This window comes from Cimex lectularius, unplaced genomic scaffold (genome assembly GCF_000648675.2).
Source record: "Cimex lectularius strain Harlan isolate CLEC.00 unplaced genomic scaffold, Clec_2.1 scaffold4, whole genome shotgun sequence".
Taxonomy (NCBI): Eukaryota; Metazoa; Arthropoda; class Insecta; order Hemiptera; family Cimicidae; genus Cimex; species Cimex lectularius.
This window is the reverse complement of record NW_019392723.1, coordinates 174,760-184,732: the sequence shown is the minus strand read 5'-3', so window position 1 is coordinate 184,732 and position 9,973 is coordinate 174,760.

Sequence of the window (9,973 nt, the reverse complement as noted above, 5' to 3'; positions counted from 1 at the left end):
GGTCTTCGGATTCATCCCGTGAACTCCAGATCCCGTGGCTTTATTCGATTTTGAGATGTCGGTATACCAGTAGGAATTGGCCTTCAGAGGTGTTCATTTGGCCCACTCTTCTCGGTCCAGTATCAGTAGCTTGTACCTTTTGGTGAAGTTATATTTTGGAGTAGTGGCATCGATTGGCCTAGTATGGTATCGATGGTTTTGCCTGTTATCTTCTCCATCAGTTTCCATTCCTTGTGGACATGGCCTATCCTTGCGGATGGTTGTCCATTTATGAGACTGTAAATCTGGAGAAGTGGAAGGTTAAACGACACAACCCAGGCCACAGCTGGCATTGTAATCTAGGGTCCCGTGGCACTGTGGCAAGTTTACCTTTGAGTGCTATTTAAAAGACTGATCGAATTAGCCTGCAAAGCATCGATCCACCATACCACCGACCATACGTCAACATTAGTCTTATGACACAGGTGTAGAGCCATAGGGTCATTTTGGGGTTTAATCCCCAGCTTCTAGCACAGAGCCTTCTCCACCTGCCCCAGGTAATTTTGGCTCTTTGGGTAGTTTTAATTAGATGTGGATTCCATGTGAGGCGCTGATCTAGTGTTACCCCTAAATAACGATAATTAAGATTCCTTGGAGAATGGAATCGGTGTCCCGCTTAGGTTTGGAATTTTTAGTTAGTATGCTCTAAACTGCGTACATAAATAAATTGACACGGACGTGAATTAATAGTAAAAAATACATTGATGTCGTAGGATACAGGCACACATTGAGCTATTGCCATTTTTTTCATAGATTAATGTCGTAATATATACGAAGGAGGTAAGTTAAAATATAATAGCGCGTATTAGACAATAGGAAAACAATCAATCGAACGACTAAAAGATACAATGCAGAAAATTAAGACCTTTTCTAAAAAAGATAGTTCCTACTTACAGTAAGTGTTTCCTACTCACTTACTGTGAGTAGGAACTATCTTTGTAAAAAAAGGATTGAACACCGCACTCACTCCATCATTCATCATTTCTTGAAAATTAAGACTATCGGAAGGCAATTGAAAATGAAAACAATTGTTTTAAAAGCGTCCGTGTTTCCGTGTACAAATCTTGGACCGTTTAAAATGCCCACCGGGCCGTTTTCCTTGAGCAATTAACTTAAATTAGGCTCATTTAAGAGAGTAATTATAAAGTTGGCCGGGGCTTAGTTAGTTCCGCTACTTAGACTTAGGGCTGATGGGGGAAGGTAATGGGTGTTCACTTGGCCAACTGAGCCCACCATTGCTCAAACACTTCGACAAACCTTCTCTAATACTAGAGTTAGCTACACAAACACTCCGGGAAACGCAACTTTAATTGCGCTAATTTTCCGTTATTCGCTATATATAGAACGGGAGTTGCATTGGCAGTTGGCACAGTTATTGCTGTTTGTCAAACGCTCTTTGACTACGAAATGTCACAACGAGCCCATATTTATGTACAGTTTTAAATTCATATGTATGACTTTTGATTCATGTATTTACCAGGATTGTTATAAGTACAGTTGCAATTCAACAGGAGAGGCAAAGACCCAAGGTGCAATATGATGGAACAATCAGCTAAGAAGAGGAAAACTGTTTCCATTGAGTTGCAAAGAGAACGGATCCCAACAATTTCCTCTCAGCCAAAGAGCAGAATTTAAATGGGAGAATTAGAAGCCAACGCAACTCAGATAGCCTAAGGCCGTCAAATTTTTGTTCTTATAAGTAAATTAAAAAAATCTGAAGGTTAAGGAGTAACCATCTGGTTCGACGCTGCTCTTTTATTGAGGACAACAGAATGGGAAAAGATCTAGCAATTTATCAAGGTCTTGGTTGGTTAGGTTATACTTTTGGAATAGAGATTGTGTGTTGTCTTGGTCCTCATGACTTTCAGTGTCTGTTATTTTTACTAGGCTGGAATCGTAAAAATGTATAGATGTAAGGCTGAAAAGTGCGAGCATTGACCACAAACATTTTAAGAAACTATAATTTTCCTAACCAACATTTACAACTCAGTCTCTTATTCAAACCTCAAAAGCCTCACCTTTACATACATCATATCACTGCCATTACTTGTCAAAACCCCTGAGGAACTCATCCTGAAATAACCATCCTTGAATGATGCAGTATCATTTCTACCCATCAATAAGGGTTCAGGCATCATTCTACCGGTTAACAGTGTCACGTTATGGTAGACACCATCCTATTTTCGCTTCAGTGGAAGAAATCCTGCTCGGGTGCTTTCCAAGAAGTCAGTTTTACTCTGGAACTCAACTGCTTCCTTCCACTTATGACCTCATTCTAAAATAGGAAAACGGAACTTTTTTCTCACATCCAATATGGCGAAGCGGGTGATCGCAAGGACGTTTCCTTGCTACCATTATCTTAATCATTATACATTCCATCATACAGTAGTCAGACGATACCGCATCCTTTCAGAAAACGCAGACCCAATAGTGGTCTTCAAAAATCTCCTGGACTATCTCTTCTAATTGGAAGAATCGTTCAAACAGTGGATCAAACTGGACAAAACCAAATCCACACAAATTGCCTTCACCCTCTGCGAAACTCACATAACTACACCATTCACATTCCAGCAATCTATGAATAAAAAATTTGGAACCACCACATTAGATTTAACAGAAAAGAACAGATGTTGTAAATTACTAAAAAGTAGCTTGACAACACACTACTACAACTAATATGGTCGGCATTGAACCGTAGGGTTCAACCAACCGCCGAATAATTCAGTCACTTCAGTCCAAAATTCTTTGAACCCTTACCAAAGCACCGTCGTGACCGAGAGGTCGTTCGACTCGTATTTTCCACACTAGCTGTTCTGGGTTCGAACCACGGCATAGCCCACTGAATTTTAATTAATAAAATATGAAATACATATAGTAAATTAGTTTGGCACCTTTTCTGTTTTTGTCTGTCTGTCCTCGCTGGGTTGGTCATCATCAGTGTGGCACTGTGAAGTCAAATCTTTTTTATAAGGTAAACTTAGTTTGAAGAAAATCCAAGGTTCCAGAAACTTTCAAAATGCCCTATTGTGTTTAAGAACGCACTGTAGTACTCTCTGGTCTGTTAAGCAGAGCAAATAATGTCTGACTGAAGATGACGAGACACCGAAACGCATTTGACAGACCAACTCTGCTATTAATGCTACAAAAGGAATTGTTTAGAAATATACAGGAGTCCTGTGAAATTGAATTTGGCCTGACACCAATGAATTGCCTTTGGGGGGCTTTTTAAAATAACTATGTTTATGCCAATTTAAATGAAACGTGAATCTTTTTACAAAATATTTAATAATGAATATAAAACTGAAGCACATAATTTGGCCAAACAATGTTGTCCATCGCAGAACTTTATACTACCTTTATCTTCATCAATTTATCAACCAATTTTAACCAAACAAATGCCAATAAGTGAACATTATTTATTGTCGATTTGGAGCGTACCTCGTAGATGATGAATGGGTAATAATAAAAAAGTTCAAACTGTCACCCATGCCTAACATTACCAGCCTGATTATTGAATTATAGGTTCAAATTAACCGGATGCCTACCCTATTCTAAATAAACATGTTGTGTCTGAACCCTACGACCTTTCTCATTATGGGACAACAATGGAGAGCTGTCCTCTATTGGAATCTCCCCACAACATAGGAACCTGTAAAGCCTTTTCACCCGTCCCGTCTATGGAAGTGGGCAACAGTTGGCCGGTCTTTGACTCCAAGCAAGCTGACTTTTTTGGTTTCACATTTTACATGACACCGAGTGCGTACGATAAGTTAATTTTATTATTTACTTGTATTATCTGACGATGAGCAGTTCACGAGCAAAATGCAGTCCATTGCAAAATTTTTTAACTATCGAATGGATATACTCACTTCATCATAACACAATTTTTGGGGGGATTTTCTTCTTTTCTTTGAAAAAGTTGCTGACGAAACTAACGAAATTAGGAAGACCTTAAACAGTGAAACTACAAAACCTTTTATTTTCTTTTTTCTTTGAGTGTATATGTAAAAATAATGACAATTAATTAAGGTTTTTAGTTGAGATGAAAAAAAGGTAATGGCACGAGAGGGATTCGAGCCCACGACCTTCGGCTAGATACGACGCTGCTCTACCACCTGAGCTATCGTGACCTCGATCCACTCGGACACTAACTTCCCATCTCAACCCCACCTTATGAGTTTTCCCTCCTTTTGCGGGGAGGTTCCTTTTTTTTAGGAAAAACTCATAAGGTGGGGTTGAGATGGGAAGTTAGTGTCCGAGTGGATCGAGGTCACGATAGCTCAGGTGGTAGAGCTGCGGCGTATCTAGCCGAAGGTCGTGGGTTCGAATCCCTCTCGTGTCATTACCTTTTTATCTCTCAACTAAAAACCTTAATTAATTGTCATGTATTAATTGGGCAAGCGGACTACGAAAGTAGTGAATTAATGAAAAAATAATACCTTTAGGGCATGTTTTGATAAACGTTTTAGCCTATATTTATTATTCTATATTAATGCTAAAGATATACTAGTTTTTAACAACCACTTAACACCCTCACAGCAGCAACCTCTCACAAAAGCATATTTTCCCTTTTTTTCAATGTAATATGGAATAATTAATTTCAAATTTCTTGGATAGGTAAACCCCTTAGGAAATTCCTTTGGGACGTTAAGCACGAAGTTTAATTATCCCCATGAAAGCTGTCGTACACAGGAGCCATGGAAATTAGAAGAGGAAATTCGCAATCACTTAGTTTCTACAACAACTTACATTTTCATGTAGTTAAAACGAATATTTTCTGTTTTGTTTTTTTTAAATTTTTTTATTGTATGTAGATTTTCTACAACATAATCCATGTGTTTTAGTTGGTCCTAGTTAGACAAAATAATGATTTAAACTGATTTGTAATTTTTAGGTTAAATATGGTTGAAATAAAAAATTAGTGTCTGAGCGGTACACTTATTTTTCATCTCAAGTACACTTTACATAAAAATTTTCAATCCATTTCTCCAGATTTTTTCCTTGATTCCTTTCAACAAACCATGTAGTGTATGAAAAATTGGAATTTTGAAAAACACCGAAGTTTGTTTCGATTTATTAATAAAAAAAACCATTGTATTTTATATCGTATTATTCAACTGCTTTTGCAATGTAGCATTCCTCTTTATCCATACCCACCATCACTTTAATTTAAATTAAATATAACAAAAGTATGTTGAGGTGTTTTGTAGCGAAAGGTCGATCACCTCACTTGGCCATTTACAGGGAGCGCGTAGGCATGGCAGTCGATCTAAAAACTAGGTTGTTGGGACCGTTGTTCCGTTTATTGATGGAAACGGAGGTGTTCGTCATCTTTAATCTGTAAATATTGTATACAATATGTTATTGAATAGTTTTTGGGAAATAAAAACTTGGTCACAACCACGATACAATACTTTTATCAAATAATTTTGAAATAAAATTCCAAAGGCTATGCCGTGAATCGAACTGAGAACAGTCGACCTGGTAATTAAGAATCTGCGGTTCTATTAAAAGAAATATAGTTTAGAAGAATCCTTTGAGAATAGGAAACTTCAATGGGCTTGTAAAAAAATACTACATATTTATAAAAATTATAAACATTCTCCACTAGTGGTAGAACGATGTGTTCATACGCCTTTCTGGCCGTTCTGTCGACCTTTCAAGTTATTGTAAATTAATGCGATCGTACAGTAAAATATGGCTTAGTCAGCTGTGAATGACGTACTACGTACGGCTGAGCCCGGGGGAAATTACAGACCTAAGGAAATGTATTTGCCCGCTATCCTACACTCAAAACATCCCCCTTACTGAATCGATTGTAAAAACAAAACACGGACTTGGTCCAATAGCAGATTTCAATTTTACGAAACACATTGTTCACGAAATCCAAAAATTTAAGTGTATTGAAATTATTCATTAGTTGAAAAGCAAAATCAAGTAAAACGTTGAATGCCAAAGAATACGAACTTACTTCGTGGGGGCTTGGTAAAAGTATCACAACCGTTCGATCGCGACTAAGGCACGTCAATTAAACACCTTATGCTTAATACTTCGCACCTACTTCGCCGGATTATTCTTCTGAGTCCGCAGTGGGTCGAACTACGTTGTCTATTGACCTCTGAAGGCTGAGAGCACAGGGCTATGTGCTCGGATCAAACTGATACCTCCACTACTTTCTTTGCAACTTTTGCCGATGACGCAGCAGAACCATGCAATCCTCCGCGTTGGGTTGGCTCAAGTCTAACCTGAAACCGGCACACAAATAAAAAGGCATGAATTAAACAGACGCTTTGGACTACTGACACGAAACAAAATACTGTTAAAACCAATCGAATATATAGACTGGAACTATTAGGCACCACTGAACAACCAACATCCAACAAAAACCTTTCAGTCCAAAGTCCTCAGATTCATAGAAAACGCTCCCTATTATGTCTTAATTTTCACAATCCACAATGACCTCAAAATACAGTTTGCAGATGATCTCCGACAAACTTTCCGGTTCCACGATAAATTCTCTTCTCAGCGAAACCCAACTAGTCCAACACACTTCATCTCTATCATGTCAGACTGCTGAAGCAGAGAGATTGCCCTTTTTTTTATTATTAATTATATTTTTCAAAAGAAAACATATTAATCTATTATACGTTTTTAGTTGGTACAATTAATCAAAATAATTACTTTAATTATTATGCAATTACGGTTGAGTTGAAAAATTAGTGTCAAAACGGGGCACGAACCCACGACCATGGGATCAGAACCTCGGTGCATCAACCACGTGAACTATCGTGACTTCTAGAAGTCAATCTATGGGTTCGTGTCACGTCGTGACACTAATATTTCGACTCAACCATACTTTGCATAATAATTAAAGTAATTACTTTGATCAATTGTACCAACTAAAAACATATAATAGGTTAATATAGTATAGCATATTTCTTTAAAAAAAATTATCTCGGTTCCTATGGCCCTTTGGCTAGACCGCTCGGACATAAGTCTAATATATTTTGACCTAATATCACCAAATGTTAAGAACAGAGGAACGAGCGGATATCAATCAACTTTTTGATATTGGTTGAAAAAAACAAAAATTGACTTAAAAAAAGGTAAATGTTAAATATATATACAATTCGCTGAGTTACGTATTGGTAAGGGTGAGGGATGTACAAGTGTGTTTCTTCAGTTTGTTATGTCGGTAGTGGTTCCGCGTATAGAGGAGAGGGTCCTCATACTTGCTAGCCTGAGTTATATATAGTGGACTAGTTGAAGAGGCATAATAACTAACTCAATTAATTTCCATAATGTTGAACGTGTCAAAATTGAGTAAAGTTGATTGCGGTTCGGGCCAGGAGTGGAAGACAAGAGAGAACATACACAACGGCCCTTTCCACACTTGAAGATAGGTTCAGTCCTGAATTTATAGTTTTCACATGGCATATTCGAGATTTAACAAACGCGCCAAGAGACGACCCTTGCATTTAAACAAAGAATTTATATTAAAATAGTACATTTATGTGCTCTTTTTCATTACGACGGAACTGAGACTTTAAATATCACACCTTATCATTCTATTAATCGCACGATTGTTTTTCTATGTTGTTTTCTCATCGATTTGATCAAAAGTGGATTTTTTCAAAGCATTAATGATTTTTCTTTACTAAACTTCATGAACCTAGCCAACTAGATCCTGGGACTTGGCACTAATTTTTTAACTAACCATGCTTTGTTTAATAATTTACTTACACTTTTTTTGTTCTTGAATGTTTTTCTGTTTTTGAATTTCAAGTTTTCGTTAATAATATATAAGTCGATTTTTTTAAACGTAGGATACGAATTCCTATGTAAGATCGTATTAAATGAACTTAGATACATAAACAGTTACAAAATAGAGAAGAAGCTTTCAGTAAAGTTATAAATTAAATTAAATCATAAAAAATTAGTAGGCATAGAAAAAACGAAGTCAGATTCGTTTTATGTAACTAATAAAGCTCGCAATTACGATTTTTATAGACAACAAAAAAATAAACATTTTTCGCTGGATCAGACCTTTTTTTACCTATTGATCTACTTACAAAATTCGTAAATCCTCTGAATTTTATCCAATATCCACAAGTAGGTGGGACTGTTCTAATATCAAATTACAACCACGACGTTTATGGTTGTTTTAAAGTAAGAAAAATTAAAATAATTTTAATTTTAATTAAATTTACTTAAATTAAACGATTAATTAAAATATATTTTTTTAAATTATAAAATCAACAGAAATACTTCAAATATTTTTTTTTCATCTCCGGTACTAATTTATTTACGAAGACGACGATTGTACCTTTACGTGGTCATACGGTTCAAATTTTATATGGTTTCCCGCAGATCAGTAGGATCAATTAAAAGTTATCATTATTTTTATGATTAAAAAATGATTTAAATTAATATATAATGAAAATATGATTGATATATGATTTTATCAAAATTTGATTCATGTGTTTATTGGAGCGGGATAAACGAATATCCACTTTATTATGGTATATAGTTAGTATGTACCTACAATATTCATAATATTGCTATTTGCTAAATACTTACACTTAAAATATTTTTTTACTTTATTTAGAAATCGTGAGGTGCGGTCTGATGTGATGTAGGTTTCAGAAAAACATTTTCTTTATCGTGCCAAAACCTACAAAACTCTGAATCCTACATCACACCAGACCGCATCTCACGATTTCTAAATAAATATCGATTAACGGTCACTAATCACCACACATATTTTTTTACCAAGAAACGAAGTCGATATTCATTTTTTAAACGCTAAGCAAACCCAAAATACAAAGTTTCGGTAAAAAAAGCCTATCAAATTTTTGCAGTCTAAATACCACGGATTTTTATTTTGAAAATCACAAAAATGGTGATAAGGATGCAAAACTCAACTTACACGAAATGACACAAACGTCGCCTCCATTCGCCTCCATAAATAAAATAAAACCTGATATATAATATAAAACGTTTAATAAGGTTTCATTAATTTCATTCTTATTTTTCTCACTTATAATACAATAAAATAAAATCAAAGGTTGTTTTTATAAAAAATCCAGCTTTCCAACCGTTCTTATATCGCGGACATTTGATAAAATCCAAAGGATTCATTTTTTAAGTGAAACCTCGGACGTTGGAGTATAAAATTTGCCTCCGGCTGATCCAGCTCAAAAATTAATATTTTTTGTTCAATGTGACATTCCGTATTAAAAGGGTGGTTGGAAGGACTCGGAATTATTTGTATACAAAATAATTGACCTATTGTATATATATATTTTATTACATGAGATTAGATATATAAAATGTAGAACAACCAAAAAAGACAGTAGGTCAATTATTTACCCCGGACTCTTCTTGAAGAATGGGCTAACATCCAGAAAAGAGAAATTTCCAGACTGATAGAAAGTATGCCGAGGCGTCTTGGAGATGTAATTAACGCAAGAGCCGGAAATACGCGATATTGAATTTAATACAAATTTTATCTGTCAGTCTTTTTTTTTTAAATTTGCCGTTTTCCTTATCAATTAACATTTTGTTTTACTTTTTTAGACAAAGACTCAATTATTAAACGTTAAAAAACGTGAAAATTTGATAAATATATACAAATCACGTTATATTACAAGTGGGTGGAATTTTTTGCCTGTCAGTGTATTATAAGAATCAAGTTTAGTATATATATATATATATAAAGTGGAAGGTTTATGGGCCGACAAACAGCTGAGGTCATCGCCGGCCCTCCGCATGTATTCCTTCTCTTTCCTGTCTTTCTCGCGTATTTTGTATTGAACTGCAGCCATTTGAGCATCTCGATCTGGTTACTGACTCTCTGCTTTTACTTGTATATTACGTCGTTATTTTAAAAAGCTAGCCTCTTGTTAGTACCTCAGGTTGTCAATTTAAGAAT